The sequence below is a fragment of the Triticum urartu genome, chromosome 6A (assembly GCF_056163025.1).
Source record: "Triticum urartu cultivar PI428250 chromosome 6A, HENAU_Tu73, whole genome shotgun sequence".
NCBI classification, from domain to species: domain Eukaryota; kingdom Viridiplantae; phylum Streptophyta; class Magnoliopsida; order Poales; family Poaceae; genus Triticum; species Triticum urartu.
In genome coordinates, this window is record NC_141878.1 from 478,184,774 (window position 1) to 478,210,824 (window position 26,051).

The 26,051-nt window shown below is 43.4% G+C and overlaps 1 long non-coding RNA gene across 2 annotated transcripts; it reads right to left on the bottom strand.

Annotated features, from left to right (window-relative positions):
- Positions 1-216: 216 nt before the first annotated feature.
- On the bottom strand, positions 217-3,588 carry LOC147965774 (uncharacterized). Of its 2 annotated transcripts, XR_015608564.1 has the most exons (3): positions 3,454-3,588; positions 2,595-3,364; positions 217-1,788 (listed from the first exon to the last, which is right to left on the bottom strand). It is a non-coding gene; the product is annotated as an uncharacterized LOC147965774 (long non-coding RNA). The 2 variants fall into 2 exon arrangements; XR_015608563.1 differs by having other exon boundaries at positions 217-3,364.
- Positions 3,589-26,051: the final 22,463 nt, after the last annotated feature.

Here is a 26,051-nt window from a genome sequence, read left to right on the forward strand (position 1 = left end):
ATAAGACTCAAAACATTTTTCTAGACTCAACAATGTCAGCGATTCGATCAGGCAGGGGGCTCCTAAGTCGGGGAAGGCTCTGATTACCAACTTGTAACACCCGCGATGCGGCTATATCTCCCACGTGTCGGAGCATGACTTAGAGGCATAACCGCATAGTAGGCATGTCGCAAGAGGGGTAATCTTTACACATCCCATGTACTGAATAAGAAGGGATAAAGAGTTGGCTTAAAATCGCCACGTCACACAATACATAAATATAGCATTACATCATCCAGAATACAATCAAGGACCGACTATGAAACCAAATAAAGAAAGACAACCCCTAATGCAAAAGATCCCCGATCGCCCCGACTGGGCTCCACTACTGATCAACTGGAAGCGAAACAACACAACGAACACGATCTTCATCGAGCTCCCACTTGAGCTCAGCTGCGTCATCTGCACTGGTATCAATGGCACCTGCAACTGTTTGGAAGTATCTGTGAGCCACGAGGACTCAGCAATCTCACACCCGCGAGATCAAGACTATTTAAGCTTATGGGTAGGAAAAGGTTATGAGGTGGAGCTGCAGCAAGCACTAGCATATATGGTGGCTAACATATGCAAATAAGAGTGAGAAGAGAAGCAATGCACGGTCGTGAGCTAGAAGTGATCAAGAAGTGATCCTGAAACTACTTACGTTCAAGCATAACACAAGAACCGTGTTCACTTCCCGGACTCCGCCGGAAAGAGACCATCATGGCTACACACGCGGTTGATGCATTTTAATTAAGTTAAGTGTCAAGTTTTCTACAACCGGATATTAACAAATTCCCATCTGCCCATAATCGCGGGCACGGCTTTCAAAAGTTCAAAACCATGCAGGGGTGTCCCAACTTAGCCCATCACAAGCTCTCACGGTCAATGAAGGATATTCCTTCTCCCAGGACGACCCGATCAGACTCGGAATCCCGGTTACAAGACATTTTGACAATGGTAAACAAAGACCAGCAAAGCCATCAGAATGTGTCGACAAATCCCGATAGGAGCTGCACATATCTCGTTCTCAGGGCACACCGGATGAGCAAGACGTCGGGTTGGCATAGACCCTGGTTGCCCAGGGGGCGCCGGACATCGCTCAGGTTGGACCAACACTAGAGAAGCACTGACCCGGGGGGGTTAAAATAAAGATGACCCTCGGGAGCGCGACTCCCAAGGAAAAAGGTAGGTCGTGGTGAGGCAAATGGTAAAACTAAGGTTGGGCCTTGCTAGAGGAGTTTTATTCAAAGCGAACTGTCAAGGGGTTCCCATAACACCGAACCGTGTAAGGAACGCAAAATCAAGGAACATAACACTGGTATGACGGAAACTAGGGCGGCAAGAGTGGAACAAAACACCAGGCATAAGGCCGAGCCTTCCACCCTTTACCAAGTATATAGATGCATTAAATTAAATAAGAGATATTGTGATATCCCAACATATCCATGTTCCAAACATGGAACAAACTTCATATTCACCTGCAACTAGCAACGCTATAAGAGGGGCTGAGCAAGTGTTAACATAGCCAAACAACGGTTTGCTAGGAAAGGTGGGTTAGAGGCTTGACATGGCAATACGGGAGGCATGATAAAGCAAGTGGTTGGTATCGCGGCATAGCAATAGAGCGAGCAACTAGCAAGAAAAGATAGATGTGATTTCGAGGGTATGGTCATCTTGCCTGATATCCCGCAAGGAAGAAGAACGAGTCCGTGAAGAAGACAAAAGGACGGAGTCGAACGGATCCTCACAAATGCCACATTATCGGAACTAACCCGAAGAAGCAACACCGGAAAGAAGCAAACAACATAGTAAACAACCATCACATAAGCATGGCATGATGCACAACCAAGTATGATGCATGTCCGGTTTAATGAAGCATGGCATGGCAAAGTGCACAAACAACACTACAAGTTAAGTGGAGCTCAATATGCAACGAGTTGCATATTGACGGAACACCACATTTAGTTATTTAATTCGATCTCGTTTATGCACCCAACAATAATAAATGTTGTTTAACAAGACAAGGGGTAAAGCACAACAAGACTACCTATCTAGGCAAGTTTAAATGAGGCCGGAAACAACGAACAACAATTCCGGTAAATCCCCATATGCATATTTTAGGTTTGGTACTGTTCTGCCCTAAACCAAATTTTAGAGTTGTTAAACATGCAAAGTAAGTACACCATGTTAAACTAGGCATTTTTCTACCCCATTTACATATAAAGTTTATTAGGTTTGGAGCTACGGTTATTTAGTTATGAATTAAATCATTTTAGCATGGCATCTAACCAAATTAAAGCAAACATCATTTTAAACATTCCAAACATGGATGAAAATTAGATATTATGTAACTAGATGAAAAACCAAGCATTTTTCATATATAAATTATTTTAAACCGATGCACGGTTGAGAAGTTATTAAATGCATGAAGTTTAGGGACCAAACTGTAAAACTGGCGCTCTCTAGATAATTGCTAAAATCGCAGATCAAAAAAACCATCACGGGCCGAAACTGGCTGGCCCAAACAGTACAGAGAAAGAAAAAAAAAGGAGGCGCTGGGGGTGTGGCTTCACCTAGTGGGCCTTGGCCCATTCGGTGCAGGAGCTGGCTGGGTGATGAAGCCCACGCAACTGATGCGTGCATGGCTTGGTGCGGTTTGGTCAACACGAGGCGGCAGCACTCCCTCGAGGAGCAGAGGAGGCAGCACTCCTCTAGTGGCGCCATGGCCGCATGGCAGCAGGAGTGAGGATCGGTGGGAAGCAGGTAACAGCTGCAGCGGCGGATCCGACCGAGATGTCAAAGACGAAGGCGAAGATGAGGCAGGAGCACTAGCAGGGGGTCGTGAGGCAGACCAAGAGCGGTGGTGCGGGGACTCGGCAGCGGGCACTGCATAACGGGATGGCACCAGGCGAGCTAGGCAGCCGGTTCTGGGCGAGGGCGGCCGGTCCTCACCGGATTCGTGGCCGAAGGCGGGGTCAATACGGGCGCCTGACTTGGGTCAATGCAGAGGAGGTCCAGGACGAGGCCAATAGCGGCGCAGTCAACGCGCTAAGCAGAGGAGGCGGGCGACTGGACTTGCTCGATCCCGAGTAGAGTAGAACAAGTGGCCGGCGGCGCGACAACAGGCAATGGCGGCGACGCGACGCGGCAGGAGCTCCTGGAGGGCAGGGACTTGGTGTTCGGATCCGCCGGATCGAGATGAGGCGAGGGCGGCGCCATGGATGAAGTGGTCCGGCGAGGTCCGACATGAGACAGAATGGACGGAAGGCTGCAAAGAGCACCCTAGGAGGTGTCGGCCATGGCGGCTCCAGAGCTCCATATGATGCCATGGCGCGGGAGCATCCTGCAGTGAAAAGAGAAGGAGAGAGAGACAACATGAGTGAGAGCTACGGGAGGAGACAGGAGAATGAGAGGGAAGGAAGAAGGCACGACCTGATTCGGTGCTCCGGCGAGGTTGCTGCAGGGCCGGAGGAGCTGTGGATCTCGTAGATCGAGGGGAGGAGGCTGGTTGGTTGGTTCAGCACTGAAAATAAGAGGAGTGGCGGCGGCGTGGGGATGGGATGGATGGGACATAATCCTAGATTCTAGGGTTTGGTCTGGTTATAAATAGGCAGGGGATTAGATGTTAGACTATTTGGTCCCTCCGATAAAAATCGGACGGTCCGAGATGAATAGATTAGGTAGCCCAATAAACAAAACGGAGATATTTTGTAGATGTTTGGGGATGATCCGGATCCAACGGTTATGACTGCCCGGGTCGGGTCCGGGGAAGTTTCGGACGCGCACGTGAGGGGTCGGTGCACTGTGCAAAGAGGGGTTTCCGGATCGTGCGATCGCATCGGACGGCTCCAAACGCGAAGAGGAGGGTTAGGTGGATGGACTAGGTGGGCTGTGTAGAGGGGCTTGGGCTGAGAGGAGAGGAAAGAAGGCAGCCTGGCAACCGTTTCCGGGGACCGAAAACGTCCGACGATAGACCGGCTACTATTGCCGCTATAGTTATCCGTTGGGGCGTCAAACGAACTCCGAAAGCGATGAAACTTGGCAGGCGGCCTACATACACTATAATAAGACCACACGCCAACTTTCAACCCATTCTGAGAACATTTTCCGGCCACTTATAAAATAATATTTCGGACGTGCCGCGGGCGCGTGCAAGTGTGTCTGGGCTCAGAACGGACAACGGACGGAACTGGGAAACCCGGACGGATGCAAGTTTTCGAAAACATGTAGATGCAATGCAGATGATGACATGGCAAGATGCAACACGCAAGCGAATGACATGGCAACGATGGTGAATAACTGGAAGACACCTGGCGCATCGGTCTCGGGGCGTCACAGCGCTGCCGTGTCCACGAGCTCCGCCGTCGTCTACTTCGTTGAGCTAGCCGAGCCCCGAGCGCTCGCACGCTCTACTCCGTCGTCTTCGACCTCGTCTTCACCGAACGCCGCCGGAGATCCCCTTCGCCGTCACCACCGCACCAGCTCATCCCCGACCTCGCCGTCTGCCTCGTTGTGATCGCCGTGAGCCCTGCTACCTCCTCCTCCTCTATGTTTGCCTTCTCGAGCACCGCAGCGACCGCACCAAGCTCGCCTGCACCCGTCGCCGCCATCGCACGTCGCCGTCGTGGCCACAACCACGTTGGCTTGATTCCGAGCACGCCGCCGTCTTCACCGCACTCGCAGGAGACCGTAGCACCGCTCCACGCACCTCGCCGTGCCTCCTAGCAACGAGTTCAAGCTCGTCCGAGCTCCGGCCGCCGCCAAACTCGTCGCCAGCCACCCCAGCTCCACCCACTGCCACCACTCTACGCGGCTCACTCCTCGCATCACGTAGATGTGCTCCGCCATCGTTTTGGTCGCCGGAGCACGAATCCCGCACTGCCCCGCCGTGTTTGGCCTTGCCGACGGCTAAACACCGGCGAGTTTGACCCCGCTGACCGAGTTTGACTCCTGGTGGGCCCAGTTTGACCCCCTGGGTCTATGACAAGTGGGACCTGCCTGCTAATTAAGTTAGGATTAGGACTAACTAAAAATTAGTTAAACTAATGACACTAAGACGCGGGACCCACCGGTCAGGTTTGACCTGGACCGTCCCCGTTGACTGCTCACGTCACCCTGACGCAATGCCGACGCAGTAAATCATTTACTAGATTTATTGTTATACAGGAAATTCCAAAAAATGTTCTAAACTTCAAAAATTCATAGAAATTAATCTGTAACTCCAAATGCAAAGATTTATATATGAAAATTGATCAGGAAAATCCAATCTTTCCATCTGTAATCGTTTCATGCATGTAGAACACTTTAACCTTGCTGTATAAGTGAAACAAGATAATGCAGTAATATGACTTCATATCATGCGCTTTTATTTGAATCTTTGATTCAAATGGACTCAAACCAACCTGTTTTACAATGCATTAGCCAAAACACACCCATATTGGCATGTCATAGCATGCATCATATTGTTGCATATTGCCATGTGATGATTGTGTTCCGTTGTGTCTTTCGTGGTAGGTTCTACCTCCAAGGATACCTACGAATATCCGACTGAAGGGCAGTATCCTACTACCACTCCATCAGGCAAGCAACCCCATTGATCATATCGATACAATCCCATGTTCTTGCTCCTACTCTCATTTACTGCATTTAAGATAACAACGTTTCAAATTGCTATGTGGTGCGGTAGTTGAACCCTTTTCCTCTACATGACCTATCATTGCCACAGTAACTAGATGAAACCCACTAGCATGTGTAGGAGTTGATTGAGCCATGTGTGTGTTTCCTACCTTGCTATGCCTGCTATGCTTAGAGTCGTGTCAGGCCTGGTTCATCTGGGTGATGGGCTAGAGTGAAATGAATATGTCGGTAATGTGAGTGGTGTGTTGAACACGATTTGGTAAAGGTATTGATGAGAGGCCATGTAGGAGTACATGGTGGGTTGTTTCATTGGAACCATCCTTAAGCACCGAGATCTGTATGTGTGATTTAAGAACCAACTACTACCATGCATTGGGCCCGAAACCAATGGACTCTCTTGGCTTCTTAACCACCCTACTCCTCTGTCCAGAAGTTGCAACTAGTTTCTGGTGTTTATAGGATATGTGTTGGCGGCCGTGCATAGCGCTGACCCTAGGGGTGGGCTATGATGCGGTAGATACACCGTGGCCGGGTATGCCGGGCGCCCGTTTGGTGTCTCGGAACCCTATACACATCGTTCGGGGCCGTATGTGGAAACATCGGACGGACTCCCTGCAGATGGAACCTGGACAGGCGATAAACCTGAACTAGAGACTTGAGTGTTTAGGTAGGCTGTGGCCGACACCCTCGTTGGGCTTCCGCTTGAAAGTTGTCGAGTACATGTCGTGTAAACGACGATAAGTGGTGAGAGCGTGTATGAAGAGGTACACCCCTGCAGGGTTAACATCATCTATTCGAATAGCCGCGTCCGCGGTAAAGGACTACTTGGCTGCCTATATAGTTCATAGACAAGTAAATGGATACTCCTAAAAGCCTCAAGACAAGTGTGAGTGTCGTGGATGGCCCTTCCGTAGGATGACGGAGGAGGATCCTCGTTAGTGTATTATTGTGGTGAGTAGTGGACTCGTGTGCGCAAAACATTTACAAGTTGCTTTCTCGTAGGATAGCTTAGCCAAGAGTCAAAGCTAGCTTGCTGCAATAACCCAACTATCCTTCTTGAGAATGTTGCATGTATAGTAGGATCTATTGTAAGACTTGCTGAGTACCTTTGTACTCATGTTTGCTTAATTACTGTTGCAGAAGAGAACACCGCCCCCTCCGATGGGTTCTATGTAGATCTCGACATTGACGAGTGACTTGCCACCGAGGTGGTGATCCCGAGCCGTGAAGGGCCTTGTAGATAGACATGCTTCGTCAAGCCTTCTTGATTTCTAGTTGTTTGTACTCAGAAAAGTTTGCTTCCGCATGTGCTTGTATGTTTGCATGACTTGAGTGTCGGGTCGTGTGACCCCTACCTGTATGAACATATTATGTATGGCTCTCTGGAGCCTTCTAAATAAAGTGCTTTGAGTTGTAGAGTTTTGTTGTGATGCCATGTTGTATTTACACATATCGAGCAAATTGTGTGTATGTTTGAAATGCTTGGTATGTGTGGGATCCGGCAATCAAGTTGTTTATCCTTGGTAGCCTCTCTTATGGGGAAATGTAGTCTGGTTCTTCCACTGAGCCTTGGTAGTTCGGTACAGCCCAGTTTACCGGAGTCCTGCTAGCCCAGCAGTACTGCTCCGGAACACTTAGACTGGCCGGCATGTGATTCACTTTGTTCCTGTGTCTGTCCCTTCGGGGAAATGTCACGCGGAGACATCCGGAGTCCTGTTAGCCTGCTACAGCCCGGGTTCCCAGAGTCCTGTTAGCCCAGTTGCTACAGCCCGGATTCATACGCTGTTGATCGACATGCTCGAGGTTGATTCATGTATGCCTGTCCCTGTAAGTTAGTGCCACTTTGGGTTCACGACTAGTCATGTCGGCCCGGGTTCTCTGTCATATGGATGCTAGCGACACTATCATATACGTGAGCCAAAAGGCACAAACGGTCCCGGGCCATGGTAAGGCGACACCCATGGGAATACCGTGCGTGAGGCCGCAAAGTTATATGAGGTGTTACAGGCTAGATCAGTGTGACTTAGAATCGGGGTCCTACAAGAGGAAATTCAATACCTCAAAAAGTAATCAGTGGAATTTTTCCAATAGAGTTGATACTATGGACTTGAGGTTGTTTCCTCGAAAAGTGTACCGTATGCTCATTGCCATTGACATGAAAAGTGATATTGCCTTTGGTGCAATCAATAACAGCCCCTACAGTATTCAAAAAGGGTCTTCCAAGAATAATAGACATACTATCGTCCTCGGGAATATCAAGAATAACAAAGTCCGTTAAAATAGTAACATTTGCAACCACAACAAGCACATCCTCACAAATACCGACAAGTATAACAGTTGATTTATCAGCCATTTGCAAATATATTTCAGTAGGTGTCAACTTATTCAAATCAAGTCTACGATATAAAGAGAGAGTCATAACACTAACACAGGATCCAAGATCACATAAATCAGTTTTAACATAGTTTCTTTTAATGGAGCATGGTATAGTTGGTACTCCTGGATCTCCTAGTTTCTTAGGTATTCCAACCTTAAAAGTATAATTAGCAAGCATGGTGGAAATTTCAGCTTCCGGTGTCTTTCTTTTATTTGTAACAATTTCTTTCATATACTTATCATAAGGGTTCATTTTGAGCATATCAGTTAATCACATACACAAAAAGATAGTTCTGATCATTCCAGCAAAGCGCTCAAAATCCTCATCATCCTTTTTCTTGGATGGTTTAGGAGGAAAAGGCATGGATTTATAAACCCATGGTTCTTTTTCCTTACCGTGCTTCCTAGCAACAAAGTCTCTCTTATCATAATGTTGATTCTTTGATTGTGGGTTATCAAGATCAACATCAGGTTCAATTTCTACTTCATTATCATTGCTAGGTTGAGCATCAACATGGACATCATTATTAACATTATTACTAGGTTCATGTTCATTACCAGATTGTGTTTCAGCATTAGAAATAGAAATATCATTGGGATTCTCAAGTGTGTCATCAACAGGTTCACTAGAAGCATGCAAAGTCCTATATCATTTTTCTTTTTCCTCTTCTTAGAAGGACTAGGTGCATCAACATTATTTCTCTGAGAATCTTTCTCAATTCTCTTAGGATGGCCCTCAGGATATAAAGGTTCCTGAATCATTTTACCACCTCTAGTCATAACTCTAACAGGATTATCATTTTTCTTACTATTTAATTCATTGAGCAAATCATTCTGAGCTTTAAATACTTGTTCTACTTGAGTGGTAACCATAGAAGCATGTTTACTAATAAGTTTAAGTTCACCTTTAACATTAGCCATATAATCACCCAAGTGTTTAAGCATATCAGCATTGCGTTTTAATTCTCTACCAAAATAAGCATTGAAGTTTTCTTGCTTAACCATAAAGTTATCAAACTCATCCAAGCATGGGCTAGCAACCTTAGTAAATGGAATTTCAGCTTTATCATATCTATAGAGAGAATTTACCTTTACTACATGTGTCAGGTTATCAAGACCATGTATTTCTTCAATAGGTAATGGATTAAGACCTTGTATTTCTTCAACAGGCGGTAAATTAAGACCATGTATTTCTTCAATAGGAGGTAAATTCTTAACATCTTCAGCTTTAATACATTTTTCCTTCATAGATTTCTTTGCCTCCTACATATCTTCAGGACTGAGAAATAGAATACCCCTTTTCTTCAGAGTTGGCTTAGGAGTTGGTTTAGGAATTGGATCAGGAATTAGATCAGGAAGTGTCCAATTATTTTCATTATTCAACATATTATTCAATAAAATTTCAGCTTCATCTGGTGTTCTTTCCCTAAAAACACAACCAGCACAACTATTCAGGTGATCTCTGGAAGCATCGGTTAGTCCATTATAAAAGATATCAAGTATTTAATTTTTCATAAGAGGATGATCAGGAAAAGCATTAAGTAATGGGAGAAGCCTCCCCCAAGCTTGTGGGAGACTCTCTTCTTCAATTTGCACAAAATTATATATTTCCCTTAAAGTACCTTGTTTCTTATGAGCGGGGAAATATTTAGCAGAGAAGTAATAAATCATATCCTGGGGACTAAGCACACAACCAGGATCAAGAGAATTAAACCATATCTTAGCATCACCCTTTAACGAGAACAGAAATATTTTAAGGATATAATACTAGCAAGTTTTCTCATGATTAGTGAACAGGGTGGCTATATCATTTAATTTAGTAAGATGTGCCACAACAGTTTCAGATTCATAGCCATAGAAAGGATCAAATTCAACTAAAGTAATTATCTCAGGATCAACAGAGAAATCATAATCCTTATCAGTAACAAAGATAGGTGAAGTAGCATAAGCAGGATCATATTTCATTCTAGCATTCAGAGTTTTTTGTTTCAGCTTAGCTAATAATTTCTTAAGATCACTCCTATCATTGCAGGCAAGAAAATCTTTAGCAGTTTCTTCATCCATAACATAGCCCTCAGGCATAACAGGTAATTCATATCTAGGGGGAGAGTCTTCATCATCACTTTCATCAATATTATCAGTTTCGATAATTTCATTCTCTCTAGACCTAGCAAGTTGTTCATCAAGAAATTCACCAAGTGGCACAGTAGTATCAAGCATAGAAGTAGTTTCATCATAAGTATCATGCATAGCAGAAGTGGCATCATCAATAACATGCGACATATCAGAATTAATAGCAGAAGCAGGTTTAGGTGTCACAAGCTTATTCAAAATAGAAGGTGAATCAAGTGCAGAGCTAGATGGTAGTTCCTTACCCACCTCGTAGTTGGGGGATAAATTTTTGTTTTCGCGTCTTTGAAGTTCTTCATAATGATAAGCAGATATAAATCCCAAGTGACTCAAAGAATAGAGCTATGCTCCCCGGCAACGACGCCAGAAAATAGTCTTGATAACCCACAAGTATTGGGGATCGCAACAATTTTCGAGGGTAGAGTATTCAACCCAAATTTATTGATTCGACACAAGTGGAGCCAAAGAATATTCTCAAGTATTAGCAGCTGAGTTGTCAATTCAACCACACCTGGAAACTTAATATCTGCAGCAAAGTGTTTAGTAGCAAAGTAATATGATAGTAGTGGTAACGGTGGTAAAAGGTAACGATAGCAAAAGTAATATTTTTGGTGTTTTGTAGTGATGATAACAATAGCAACGGAAAAGTAAATAAGCGAAGAACAATATATGGAAATCTCGTAGGCAATGGATCGGTAATGGAGAATTATGCTAGATACGGTTCATCATGTAACAGTCATAACCTAGGGTGACACAGAACTAGCTCCAGTTCATCAATGTAATGTAGGCATGTATTTCGAATATAGTCATACGTGCTTATGGAAAAGAACTTGCATGACATCTTTTGTCCTACCCTCCCGTGGCAGCGGGGTCCTAATGGAAACTAAGGGATATTAAGGCCTCCTTTTAATAGAGTACCAGAACAAAGCATTAACACAAAGTGAATACATGAACTCCTCAAACTACGGTCATCACCGGTAAGTATCCCGATTATTGTCACTTCGGGGTTAACGGATCATAACACATAATAGGTGACTATAGACTTGCAAGATAGGATCAAGAACTCTCATATATTGATGAAAACACAATAGGTCCAGATCTGAAATCATGGCACTCGGGCCCTAGTGACAAGCATTAAGCATAACAAAGTCATAGCAACATCAATCTCAGAACATAGCGGATACTAGGGATCAAACCCTAACAAAACTAACTCGATTACATGATAAATCTCGTCCAACCCATCACCGTCCAGCAAGCCTACGATGGAATTACTCACTCACGGCGATGAGCATCGTGAAATTGGTGATGGAGGAAGGTTGATGATGACGATGGCGACGGATTCCCCTCTTCGGAGCGCCGAACGAGCTCTAGATCAGCCCTCCCGAGAGAGTTTAGGGCTTGGTAACGGCTTCGTATCGTAAAATGCGATGAATCCTTCTCCCTGGTTTTTTTCTCCCCGAAAGTGAATATATGGAGTCCAGGTTGAGGTCGGTGGAGCGTTAGGGGGCCCATGAGGTAGGGGGCGTGCCTAGGGGGCAGGTGCGCCCCCACCCTCGTGGACAGGTGGAGGCCCCCCTGACGTGGATCTTCCTTCCAATATTTATTATATATTCCAAAATAATGCTCTGTTGATTTTCAGGTCATTCCGAGAACTTTTATTTCTGCACAAAAATAACACCATGGCAATTCTGCTGAAAACATCGTTAGTCCGGGTTAGTTCCATTCAAATCATGCAAGTTAGAGTCCAAAACAAGGGCAAAAGTGTTTGGAGAAGTAGATACGGTGGAGACGTATCAAGCCTATGACGGAGTTGTTAAAGAAGGACACTAAGTTTAAATGGACGGATGAATGTGAGGCCAGTTTTTAGGAGTTGAAGAAACGTTTGGTTACAGCCCCAGTGCTGATTCTTCCAGATATATGCAAGGATTTCCAAGTGTTTTGCGACGCTTCTCGCTTAGGACTTGGAGGATTACTTATGCAGGACGGAAGAGTTGTTTCCTATGCCTCACGACAACTTCGACTACAGGAGTTGAATTATGCCACGCATGATTTGGAGTTAGCAGCCGTAGTGCATGCGCTCAAGACCAGGAGACATTATCTTATTGGAAACCGTTGCGATGTGTACACGGATCATAAGAGTTTGAAGTACATTTTCACTCGGAAGGAGCTGAATCTCAAACAGAGGAGATGGTTGGAGCTTATAAAGGATTATGATATGAAGCTGCATTATCATCTAGGAAAGGTCAATGTCGTAGCAGACGCTTTGAGCCGGAAGAGTTATGTCAATACCCTCGTAAGCGGAGGATTACCGCAGGAGTTAGTTGATGATCTCAAGGAACTTCGTTTGGAGATAGTTCCAAGAGGTTTTGTCGCAGCAATGGAGGTTCAGTCAACATTATTGGGAAAGATTCGAGAAGCTCAGAAGGATGACAAAGAAATTGTTGAGATAAAGGAGAAAATGAGTAAAGGAAAAGCCAAGGGTTTTCGAGAGGATGAGCACGAAACCTTATGGTTTGAGGACCGTGTATACGTACCGAATAATGCAGAGATCAGGAAGTTAATACTTCAAGAAGTTCATGACTCGCCATACTCGATACACCCCGGAAACACCAAGATGTATTTGGATTTTAAGGAGCATTTCTGGTGGACTGGTATGAAGAAGGATATTTCCGAGTATGTAGCCGTGTGTGATGTATGTCAGAGAGTGAAGGAAGAACATCAGAAGCCAGCAGGATTACTACAGCCCATGCCGATACCCGAATGGAAGTGGGACAAGCTCGGCATGGATTTTATCACCAGATTACCTAGGACCCGATCGGGATATGATTCTATCTGGGTAGTAGTGGATCGTTTGACCAAAGTGGCTCACTTTATCCCAGTGAAAACCACCTATACGAGTGCAAAGTTGGCCAAGATATATATGACTAGGATCGTATGTCTGCATGGGGTTCTGAGGACCATCGTATCAGATAGAGGAACACAGTTCAGTTCGAAGTTTTGGAACTAGTTGCACCAGACTTTGGGTACCAGGCTAGAGTTCATTACAACCTTTCATCCGCAGACAGATGGACAGACCGAGAGAGTCAATCAGATTCTGGAGGATATGTTGAGAGCCTGTGCATTAGATTATGGCTCCAGTTGGGATGATAATTTACCTTATGCGGAGTTCTCATACAACAACAATTATCAAGCTAGTTTGAAGATGGCACCTTTCGAAGCTTTGTATGGGAGAAGGTGCAGGACACCGTTGATGTGGGATGAAGTTGGAGACCGCCAGTTGTTTGGACCAGATCTGATCAAGGAGTCCGAAGAGAAGGTTAAGTTGATTCGTGACAGACTAAAGGTAGCTCAGTCTAGGCAGAAGATTTATGTAGACTCCAAACGCAAGGAGGTAGTCAATGAGATCGGACATAGAGCATATCTTCGTGTGTCACCTCTGCGAGGAGTTAAACTATTTGGAGTTAAGGGAAAGTTAGCCCCGAGATTTGTAGGACCATACCGAGTTTTGGAACGTATGGGAGAAGTGGCCTACAAGTTGGAGTTACCCGAAGGATTGTCAGGAGTTCATGATGTGTTTCACGTTTCCGAGTTGAAGAAGTGCCATGCAGAGATGGCTGATATTCCTCTGAGAGATACAGTACCCCTGGAAGCAATTCATTTGGACAGTGACCTATCCTACGAGGAGAAACCCATCAAGATTCTCGAGTTTGCCAGCCGAGTTACACGCATCAAGGTTATCAAGTTTTGCAAAGTTCAGTGGAGCCACCATACCGAGGATGAAGCCACCTGGGCACGAGAGGAAGACCTACGGAAAGACCACCCGCACATGTTTTCTAGCCAACCCGAATCTCGAGGGCAAGATTCATCTTAAGGGGGGTAGGTTTGTAACATCCCAAAATTTCAATTTGGATGTTATACATAGGTCATCATATGCATATCATATTTTATTTGCATTTTTTTATCCCAGAAATCTTAATCAACTCAAGGACCCACGGAGAGAGTTGGGGATTTCAATTTATTTTCATATTTGAATTTTCTCAAATTTGAAAAGAGGATCATTTTGGTTTTAATAAATTTTCTCTCCAAAATATTTCCAATATTAAAAATAAAATGAGTGGAGATAAAATGACTTCTCCAAAAGAGGGGAATATTGGAGGAAAAATGTTAAAATCAAATAAATATTTTATTTGGAATTTCATTGCTATTATATTTGAATTAGAAAAATATGCATTTTTCAAAATTGCATTTTTAGGCCAGAAAAATGTTCACTTTTTTCTAAATTTTTTATTTAGATGGTGAAAATTGGCATTTTAAGAATTTTTTTATATTTTATTAGGATTTTTGTTTTCGGTGGAATTTATTTAAAAAAATCTTTCCCGCCTGACTGGGCCGAAGGCCCAGCCGAGCAGGCCGCGGCCCAACTCCTGCCGCCGTCTTCCTCCCGCGCGCCGCCGTGCGTGGCGCGGACGTCGAGGAGAGTCCGACCCGGACTCCCGCTCATGCCGGGCCCCTCCGCAAGCCGCGATGCCCCGCACCCCTCCTTAAATACCACGCTGCCCCGCCGCCTCTCCACCCGTCTTGAGCCGTCGCCGCCGCTGCTTCGCCGCTGCTGCTGGAGCCGCCCTGCCTCACCGTTGCTCGATGTCGTCATCACCGGATCCCGCCGCCGCCGGTTTTGCTTTGTTGGACCGGTAAAACCGACAAAAGCGTCCCTGGTTTTTTTCGTTAGATCGGTTTGGTTTGGTTTTTTTGGTTCCGCTAATTAGCGAACGTTCACCCAAACGTCTCTGTTCGCGAACGTTTTTGTTCGTTTGTCTCTGCTAACGAACGTTCGTCCGTTAGTCTTTTTATTTTTATTTCATTTTCGGCCAGAGACCTATCCACGATTATGTTTATCACACATTAGCCCCTGATCTGTAAACCCTCGCAACGTTTTAACCGTTCGTCGAAATCCAGTGAAACCAATGCCAAAATATTCGTCTTGAACCCCTCTTTCCGGTTAATCAACTTGAATGTGGTTTTGAAAAATTAAAATTTGGTTTCAAGTAGATTTGAATTCGAACTTATTTTGATCGTAGTTTGAGTTTCGTAGCTCCGATTTGATTGATTCTTTTTGCGAATCGAAGCACTTCAGTTGAACTTTCAGTTTGTACTTTCTCATCTGAATTTTACCCTTGCATCTATGCTTGAGTGCTTATGTATGCTATTGCATGTTTGCGATAGAATTTCCAGAGTGAGAAGCGTGCTACTACGAGTCTCTAGGGTTTGCAGATCGTCAGCAAGGCAAGTAACACTTTGATCATACCCCTTTACTACCCAATTTTTATGCATTAGTTTCAATCCTTAAACACTACATGGTTAGGATTTGATAACATGTGGGTATTGGGAAGTAGTTGATGAGGTAGAACATATTGTCCTTTATTTATACCCTGGGAGTTACTAGGTTATGCTTACACTGCTATGCTATGCTCGTAGACGTGGTTTGGTTTGAGTGATTCATGATAGTTGTGAGTATTATTATGAACTAAGGGTTTATTTAAGGTGGCTACTTTAACACACATCTGGGTGGATTGTTTGTGGGCACGTGGGCAATCCAGTGTTGTCCAAGGAGATCCCGGGGAATCCGTGTCTTCATCCTATGGTTCGCCAACCAGGCTCAAAGGGATCATAAGATTATTCATGCTAGAAACTTTTGTGTGCAGCCACGAGCCATTATGGGCTCTGGCATAGTTGAGTAAGTTGTGGGAATCCTTTCCATGATGGGCTAGCAGATGTAGGGGATTGTAGGTGTACCGACCTATCTATCGGTTAAGGGGACCTCTTTGGAAAAACTGTGTCTCGATCATCCATTTTCTCAAACATCATGCAGCGCGAGAAATCCAATGGAGGAGATCGAGTCTTGTGGGAAAAAGTGTGCAAACCTCTGCAGAGTGTACAAACTAATCATGGTTAGCCGTGTCCCCGGTTATGGACATTTTGAGTATCTGGTTCTTGAATTATTGATGTGATCTCAACACTCTTAATTAATTTGTTGGGTTGTTAATTACTATTTAATTGGGATTGAGATGGGGTTTCCATTCTCAATGTTTAACAACCAACTTTGTAGTTAAAATAAATTATATTCCTTTGCAGTTGGGAAAAAATGGCTTTTCACAAAAACATGATAACCATAGAGCCTCCACCAGCCATATATGCATGTAGTATTAGCATTTATCTTATTCACTGCTCTACAGTGTTATTTTGCCAGCATATTCCATGTGCTGACCCATTTCAGGCTGCAACGTATTATGTTGCAGACTTTTCAGACGAAGAGTAAGGTGCGCTAGGTCATTGTCGTACACTCAGCTATGCCGTTGGAGTTGATGGACTCATTTACCTTCGAAGCTTCCGCAGTTATCTTATTTAGATGGCCTTCAACCATATTATTGTAATAAGTTCTCTTTTGAGACATTCGATGTAATAAGTGTGTGATTGCACTCTGTTATAAATCCTTCAAGTATTGTGTGTGTCAGCATTACCGATCCAGGGATGACACTTATGCATAGAGATTTGACCGTTTGAGGTCGGATCACTACAGTGGATTAGACTTAAATGTGCTTCCCATGTGATTCATGATGCTCTTGTTATGTTTCAATTCTTATCGTTTATGTGAGCATCATTGAAATCATCAAGCCTAGCTAAAAGGCATTAAAGAAAAGTGCTTGTTGGAAGACAACCCAACACTTTTACCTATTGTTTTTGTGTGTTCACATGATTAGGCTACTGTAGTAATCATGTTATATTGCTTTTGTTTCAATAAAGTGCCAAGTAAAGCCTTTGGGATGGTCTATGGTGATAGTTGATTTGATCTTGCTGAAAAATAGAAACTCTTGTGCTGAGGAAAATAATTCTCGTTTTTAACAGAAGCGTGATAAAATACTGATTCTTTTTGAAGAATATTAATAGAAAAATTACCTAGGTTTTCCTATTTTTTAGAATTTTTGGAGTAGCAGAAGTATGGTTGGAGTACAGATTACTACAGGCTGTTTTGTTTTTGACAGATTATGTTTTCAATGCATAGTTTGCTTGTTTTCTAATTTCCATGGCTTATATTGATCAATATAAATTGTGGAAATGACATGCTACAGTATTAATTGTGTGAGAACAATTATGAATCTTGTCTTTGACAGTACCAAAAGTGAAATGGTTTGCTCTTTATCATACTAACTTATCTCACAAAGTTTCGTTAAGTTTTGTGTGATTGAAGTTTTCAAGTTTTGGGTGAGATGTCGATATGAGGAGAATAAAGAGTGGCAAGACCCTAAGCTTGGGGATTCCCAATGCACCCCGAGGTAATATTCAAAGAAGATCGAAGCAACTAAGCTTGGGGATGCCCTGGAAGGCACCCCCTCTTTCGTCTTCAACATTATCGGTAACCTCACTTGGAGCTATGTCTTCATTCATCACATGATATGAGTTTTACTTGGAGCATCATTTTATTTTGTTAGGATTTGATTGCTTTTATTTAGAATAATGTTTTTCATCTTTTATTTCAATAAAAGTGGCAATGATAGCCTTTGCCATGCTTATTTTGCAAGTATACATGTTGCTGTTTGAAAACAGAAAGTTTACCGCTGTTGCAAAAATTCCCTAGAAAAGTAAGAATGTGATAAAATGTTGAAACTTTTTGCAAAATGAGCTATTATAAATTTTCTACAGTGTGGAAAATTTTCATAAGTTTTGGAGTTAGGGAACTGTTGATACTCTTGCATTCTTTACAGACTGTACTGTTTTGGCAGATTGCTGCTATGTTTGCACATGTTTGCTTGTTTAATGATTCTATTTGAGGATATGAGTATTAAATATGCAGAGGCATTTAGTGTGCAATGTTTAATAATAATTTTAGTGATTTTCTACAGTAGAGAATGATAAGATTTTTGCATTGGTTACTAACTTATCTCACGAGTTCTTGTTGAGTTTTGTGTGGATGAAGCTTTTGAGATTTAGGAAAACCATGATATGACAGGAATTAAGGAGACACAAAAGCTCTAGCTTGGGGATGCCCAAGGCACCCCAAGATAATATTTCAAGAAGTCTCAAGCATCTAAGCTTGGGGATGCCCCGATAGGCATCCCACCTCTCCTCTTCAACAATTATCGGTTAGTATAGGTTGAGCCTAAGTTTTTGCTTCTTCACATGAGTTGTGTTATTCTTAGAATGTCATTTTATTTTCACTTTGCTTGCTGTTTTAATAAAATACTTAGATCTGAAAGTTTTTAAATAAAATAGAGTCCTCAAATAGTTGTCAGGGAGGCTCAGTAAGCGGCATTCACATCCCATCAACGAAGCTCTTTTCTATGGAATTGCTCTAGCGCTTCACTTATATCTTTTTGAGCACGATGTGCTTTAGTAGTTTTGAAGAAATCTCTCTTGCTTCACTTAAATTAATTTGAGATGAAGAAATATGATGCCCATGATCTTCACTTATATATTTTTGGAGTATCTTGTCATTTACTCTTGTGCTTCACTTATATCCTATGAGTAAATTGTTGAATGAATTGAATATCATGAAGTTGAAATCATATCATGCCTAGTGGTAGCTTCACATTAGGTTTAGAAAGTGAAATCTTTTAAGGCTTGACAATCACAATATTGGTCATACAAGCAATTCACAAATAATTAGTATAAGGAAGAGAACTTCCACATGCAAATACACTATCATGGAAATCTTTTGTGATTGTGAGCCCCCATCAAAATATTATATGCCAAAATTGTTGACGTTGGACAAGGAAGAGAACGTAATGGTTTATGTTTGTTCATATTCACATAGAAGTTATATTGTCATAGATCCTTCAACATGTGGTGCTTGCCCCCCATCTTTGTAGCCAAAAATTCCGCACCATGTAGAGATACTACTTGTGCATCCAAAAACCCTTAAACCCAAATCTTATCTTCAAGAGTCCACCATACCTACCTAAGGATTGAGCAAGATCCTTCAAGTAAGTTGTCATCGGTGTAATAAGGCAATAAAAATTTCTAAAAGTGTGAGATCATTTAGTGTAAGAGAAAATTGAGCATTGTACGAACTTGTGATGGTGAAGAATAAAAGCCACTGACTGCATAATAAAGGTTGCCATCACAAGGGGCAATACAACATGACGTTCTTTTGCACTAAGGGTTTGAACATACAAACAACTAAGCGCATGGCAACCTCTGCTTCCCTCTGTGAAGGGCCTATCTTTTACTTTTATGTATTTACTTTTATGCAAAGAGTCAAAGTTTTTCTCTCTATTCCTTTTTATTTTTCTCTTTTGGCAAGCATCATGTGGTGAGGAAAGATGTACGCACATATATCCAGTTGGATATGGGTAGCATGAGTTATTATTGTTGACATCACCCTTGAGGTGAATACGTTTGGAGGCGAAATTATAAGCCCCTATCTTTCTATGTGTCTGGTTGAAACGTTTTGCTCATGTGTATGCGGTGAGTGTTAGAAATCATAGAAGACAATATGATGGTTGAGTATGTGGAGCTCTTACTTAAACTCAGTTGAATAAGTTGAATTGCAATTGCTTGGTGACTAAGAACATAGGTTTTTGAGTTTCAAGAGAATTCATCATTTGAACCTTAACATGTGAATTGGTTGCTATTACAACATGAGAGGTTTTATAAAAAAGAATTGTTGTTATGATGCTAGGAAAAGTGATTGAAATTATCATTGATCAAACTTATGCACTTTGCTACACTACAAAAAAATACACTTCCGTGATGATACGTGTTTGTCACAGCAGGTCGCTTTTTTTTTCATGCATGTACATCCATGACAAATTTATGACAGAATCAAGATAGTCATACCTGTGCTGTCGTAGAAGTGTTCCATGACATTACCAAAATTATCATCACGGAAGTGTCCACTTCCATGACGATAAATCGCGCGTCATAGAAGTGCTTTCGTCAAGGGTGGCCGACACGTGGCATCCACCGTAACGGAACGCCGTTAAGCTATCGGGTCGGGTTTTGGATCCGATAACCCGTTAACAGCCCCGACCAATGGGAAATTTCCACGTGTAAAATTCTTAATGGCCAGACGAAACATGTGTCAGCTCGTCAGTGGGTCAGATAGGCGCCTATGATACGTCGACACATGGCATGACCCAACAGAGGCCCATTCCTGTGTAAAGGCCGGCCCGTTTGACTTGGTCAAAAGCTGGCGGGCCGGCCCATGGAAAGCCTATTAACGGCCTGTTCGAATATAGCCCATTTACAGCCCGCTAACCCAAGGCCCGTTATGCCCTATCCGAATTAGGCCCAGTAGTGTCATCTGGGCCATCCAATATGATTCCAGCCCGTTTTCACTTCTGGCCCATGTATGGCCCATGACCTCTTTCGGCCCATATGAGGCCCTATGTAACTCTTGGCCTACTAACGGCCCATGGTGAAACTGGCCCGTAATGAACAGTGTATCACTTTACACCCATTAACGGCCCATGATGAACAGTGTATCACTTTATACCCATTGACGACCCGTTATTCCGTTGGGCCGTTTCCAGCCCATGTTATCTTTTGGCCTTCTCAGAGCCCATTTATTCTTGGGCTCATTTCCAGCATTCGTATACTTACGGCCCGTTACTGTCATTTTCTGCTTGTGGGCCAAATTCAGCCCGTGGTTACAGTCGGCCCATTTGTGGTCCGTTAATTCGTTGGGCCGTTTTCATAGGGTCATCAAATACGGTCTATTAACGATGGCCCGTTATGGTCGGCCCATGAACGGACGATTTCAACTCTAGCCCATTTACGGCCATAATGAGGCCTGTTATTGGCCCATGTTTGGCCAATCGATCATACGACCCGTATAAGGACCATTGATGATACGGCCCGTAGAAGGCCCATTGTTTCTACGGCCCGTAGAAGGCCTACTGTTTCTACAGCCCGTAGAAGGCCCACTGTTTCTATGGCCCGTAGAAGGCCCACTGTTTCTACGGCCCGTAGGAGGCCCAGTGTCACTACAGTAAATATTAGCCCATGGTTATTGTGGCCTAGTTTTAAAAAATAGGTTATTGCATCCACTAGCAAAACCGCGGAAAAAGAACTGCACTGACTACAAGCAAACAAATAAACAAAACAAGGAAATAAATAAGCGAGCAACTTATGCTAGGCTATCACGGCTATTACACATATTACATCCACTGGGCATCAAAGTTCGCCACCAATGCAAATATAGGGAACACACTAGCATATAATCGCCGCAGCAAAACAAGTCCAAAATTGAAACCACTTCAGAAGAGCTCAAGAAACAATATCCTGGGTACCCATAATGCTGGCAAGATGCTTAGGAAGCTTATTAACTTTCTCTTGTTTGGCGCTTAAATCCTCCAGCGCTTGCTGTTGCACAAGAAAGTACACATCTGAATTCTGCAGGGACTTCCTCAGTCCTTCGGCTTCTTGCCGCAGCACAGCTGACTGATGCCTTTCAGCTTGTAGCTGAGACCGAAGAAGCCGAAGTGATTCAAGCAGCGAGTTGGAAGAGCTTGTGCCAGCGATACTTGCCAGTAACTCGAACACTACATCAACGCAGGACTGTGGGGTTATCTCACTGTCTACAAGATCGTTTTTATCACCTTTCTTGGAGACTAACAGGGTTGTCTCACTATCTTGAACCTTATCTGCATTACTTTCTCTACCATTGCATAGTGGGGTGCTCTTCTCCAATATTCTGTTTGCATACTACAAGAGAAACAAGCAGACACATCACAGGTTTAGCTTGTAGTATACGAAACTCATTTTGGTAAACCGGTTCAGTAGTAAGGTGGACAGGATAACAGCATGAAACAAACATATATCTATGTACTATGGTCACTGTATTGTCCATATCATTCTAGTTTATGTTCCCTAATCAAGATAGAGACACAGTTCAACTCATATATTTTTAAGACACAGCAGCATAGACAGAATATAAGTGTGAGAAACTACACAACATTGGCAGCACTTGTAATGTGCATCACATGAGAACATAACTGTTTATGCAACTTAAACTGAAATCAACATAGAGCAAGAAGTTAGAACAGCAATCCAGTTAAAGAAATAGGTTTAAAACATACCTGTTGCACCATTGGAGTTTCAATTGGATCCTTCAAATTCGAAAGTAGTTGGTATGAGTAAATACAGTGATGCAACAGCAAAGGAGTATGGACCATAGCTACGGAATCTGACCTGAGAACAGTTGCTCTTCTGCTTTAAACGTGGAGTTTGGGTTAGCTGTGGTGGTCTTCGTGCTTTGGCCACTGCAGTAGCTTTACAAACTGCTCGTGTGGGGGTACTCTGTGGTGGACATGGTGCTTTGTCAACTATAAGTGGGTTACTATCCGCTGGGGTTGCGGTTAGATGGGTTGTAGCTGGTTCTCTGCCCAACGGTGTAAGTGTGCAATCTTGAAGAGTCACGATTATGTGTGGTGGGGCTAGTTTGTGGGCCAGTACAACCATGGTTCTAACTGCATCAACGGGTAGCACTGTCTTTTGTGAAGAACGGGTTTTTGCTCCCTTAGATACTGCCATCACCCCCTCCAATTCAAATGGCTGATAAACAAGAATAGAAATTGAACGTACAGACATTGTATGATAGACAGATTTGGTAATTCACATGTATGTTGTCTAACCAAATAGGACAGCATGACACAATTTCACATGTATGATGCCTAACTAAACAGGATAGGATGACATAGTTTCAGATATATGATGGATAACTTAATAGGATATAATGGCATAATTCAACATATGATGAGTACCTAAACAGGATGACATGACAAAACTATATGATGTCTTTCTAAAATAGGTTGGGATGAAATAATTCACATACATGTTGTCTAAGTATACAAGATGGCATGATATAATTGACATAATTGATTCATATACTAAGCAACTGGCACTCGCATGTATGATCTCTAAACTAAGCAGATAGAATTCAATAGTGTGCATATGATGTCTAAACTAAGCAATGCAAGACACCATATGCATCATATGAGAAATATAAATATTGCAACTTAGAGCATACACCTCAGGTGGGATATAGGACTGGTCATCTGTCTCTGAATCCTCCTCTGAGGAGCTCCCTGTAACCATCGAGATATATGCTTCAACAGGTACCATTGTCTGCTCTGAAGACCTTGTTTCACTCCAGATTTTTCCATAACCGGCTCAAATGGATGATACACATGAAGAGTAGTTCAATATACACAGATTGTCGACAAATGGAATACGTAATGAAAAAAAGATGGCATGGGATAATTCACATATATGATGCCTGGCTCTATGGCGGTGCACAATTCACATATATGATAACTGGCTGAAAAACATGGCATTGCATAATTCACATATCTGATATAGAAAGCAAACATGAGCCATTCACACAAAGCATGTCTAATCTAAGCAGATGGCATGTCAATGCAAGATATGCAAGATATGAGCAATATAACCCAGCCAAGTTAGAGCATGCACCTCGGGGGGAGGGGAATACGACTGGTCATCTCTCTCTGAATCCTCCTCTGAGGAGCTATCTATAACCAGCAAGAAATCTGCATCGACAGGTAGCACTGACTGCTCAGAAGACCTTGTTTTCACTCCAGATTTTCCAATGACCGACTCAAATGGCTGATGCACAGGAAGAGTAGATGAATGTATAAACATTGTTGACAAATGGAATACATTATGGAAAAAATATGGCACGATACAATTCACATATACGATGACTGGCTAAACAGGATGGCATTGCATGATTCACGTATATGATGCCTGGCTAAAGAAGATGGCATTGCATAATTCCCATATACTCCCTCCGTTCCTAAATAATTATCTTTTTAGATATTTCAAATGGACTACCACATACGGATGTATAAAGACATATTTTAGAGTGTAGATTCACTCATTTTGTTCCGTATGTAGTCACTTGTTGAAATCTATAAAAAGACAAATATTTAGGAATGGTGGGAGTATGATATAGAAACCAAACAGGTGGCATTCACACAAAGCAAATCTAAACTAAGCTGATGACATATAAGATGTATAATGTAAGCAATGCAAGGCGCCATATGCATGATATGACCAACATCAGCATGCCAGGTTAGAGCAAACACCTCAGGTGGTAAACAGGCGTGGTCGGCTCCTTCTGAATCTCCATCTGAACAGTTATCTTCCTCTGGAATACAATCTGGAAATGCAGGAGGGGGGGGGGGGCACTTCGCCCACCATGGAGCGGCGTCTGCATGACATTATATTCGCACGCAACGGTCTTCTCTTTTTCTCTACATGTTCAGTACGATTGTGTACAATATCTGACATGCATAATAAAAAAAATAGTTAGATTTTGTAAGGCCTAAGGGGTGCATGCAAAAATCAAGACTGATGGTAGCAAACGAGTGGATGGATCCAAAAATAATGATACCAGGTAGATTATAGCTTCAGTTTAAAAAGATAGACAATGGATCATCTATTGTTTGTTGCCCACCCAACATGAACCACATAGAAGACCCCAGATGAACCAGATAGTAGACAGATACTATTCGTTGCTGGCTCGATATGAGACCCATGGGCAATTCAAAACTCAAGATTGAACGATAAAGTAGCAGGTAATAATAACCGATGTATAACGTAAGCAAACACAAAAGACTGCGACCTCTCTTCCGGAACTGTGTAGTCCTCAGGTTCATCTGCTCAGTCAGTGATGGTAATGCGGTTGGCGTGGCTGCCGGCAACGGGGAAGATGATCTGAGGCGGCGAAAGGAAGTCTGCAGGGGGGATCTCTGCTATAGTGAATGCTTCTGTCGATGGTGCACCTCAGGTGGGGTGGATGACGGCACGGCAGGAGCAGGACATAACACACAGAGTTTTCTTTGACGCCTATCTGAAAATGAAGTAAATCCGTAAGGGCTCCTTAGAATTGGAGGATTCTATAAACGCAGGGACAGGAAAAACACAGGAATAGGATAGGAATGCACGTGCAAAACAGAGCATTTGGAAACATAGGATTTCAGTCAACCTGTGTGTTTGGCTCACATGAATTAGAAGAACAAAGGAATGGAGAAACAAAGTGATGCGACGAGTGTACAACCTCTTTAGCATAGCCTTGTGGACCTCAGCATCATCGGTTTGGACGTGGAGGATGGTGATGATGCTGGTGTGACTATCGGAGGCGGGGAAGAAGATCCGAGGCCTCTGGAAATGGCGCAGAGGGTACTTCTCCGCTGTGATGGACGGTTCCGTCATTGGACCAGCTCCGCTAAGGTGTATGGCGACGAGGCTGAAGCATGACAAGACAGACAATGTTAATCTGAAGTGGGACCCTAATATCATCTGCAATAGATGATGTAAAATACATCACCAAAAACTGCTAGATGTAAAACGTATCAGCTGCGCCACGGCTGCTCCGACAGATGCTGTAAGTACTGTTCACTTTGAACTTAACTGAAGAAAATGAACTTCACAGTCGAAACTGAATTTTACTGTCGAAACTGATTGAACTAGTAACAGAGCATTGCAATAGATGTTTAGGGCGTTCGAGCACTAGTAGCAGAGAAGCAGTGATCTAAATCAGCAGACGCTCGAGCAGGGAACGCACTAGCAGATAGCAAGTCGTGCAGTAGCACCGCGAGCGAGTGCTAAAGCAGCAACTCCTGTAGCTGCAGGAGGTCGTGCAGCAGCAGCAGCGCAAGCGAGAGCAAGAGCAGAGCAGCGGCACGAACGAAAGCAGGAGCAGTGCAGCAGCACGACCGACAGCAAGAACAGAGCTGCAGCGCGAGCGAGAGCCGGAGCAGCTGCAGCTAGTGCCATTGTGGAAGTCGCCGCCGAGGAAGCAACGACATGGGGGAGAGACGCCGTGGATGATGTGGCCGGTGACGGCGCCGTCGATGGAGCCACAC